The following is a 496-nucleotide window of genomic DNA, read 5'->3' as shown; positions in this document are numbered from 1 at the left end:
ATTGAAGGGTATTTTTAAAATTAAATTTGTCATTTTTTTTTTTTGTCTCAATCCCTTTTCCCTTTTTAGTTTTTTACAAAAAGTATATATTTTGGGGCCAAAATTAAATCCCAAAAGGGGTCAAAAGAAAAAGAAAACTTGATGAGAAATTTTTTTTTTTTTTTTTTTTTTTAACCGGAAATGGTTATTAATTTTTTGAAAAGGAATTTCCCTTTTTACCCCCCCTCCCCCCAAGAAAAAAATTTTGTTGACAAATTAAATATTTATAAGATTATTTATAGTTCTATTTGAAAAAAAAAAAAAAAAAAACTCTGCAAACAAATAATAATGATAATAACAATGAAAATAATAATGAGTTTTTTTTTTTTTTTTTTTTTTTTTTTTTTAAATCCAGGTTGTTGTTGTTGTTGTTATCATCATCATCATCATTATTACTATTACTTTCACCTTGAGCGAATGAACGTTTGCCATTTAATAAATTAGTCGTTTTTATTAT

Source organism: Pediculus humanus, genomic scaffold, assembly GCF_000006295.1.
Source record: "Pediculus humanus corporis 1103172108318 genomic scaffold, whole genome shotgun sequence".
Lineage (NCBI taxonomy): Eukaryota > Metazoa > Arthropoda > Insecta > Psocodea > Pediculidae > Pediculus > Pediculus humanus.
The sequence above is the reverse complement of the archived record's forward strand: the minus strand, read 5'-3'. Positions refer to the sequence as shown.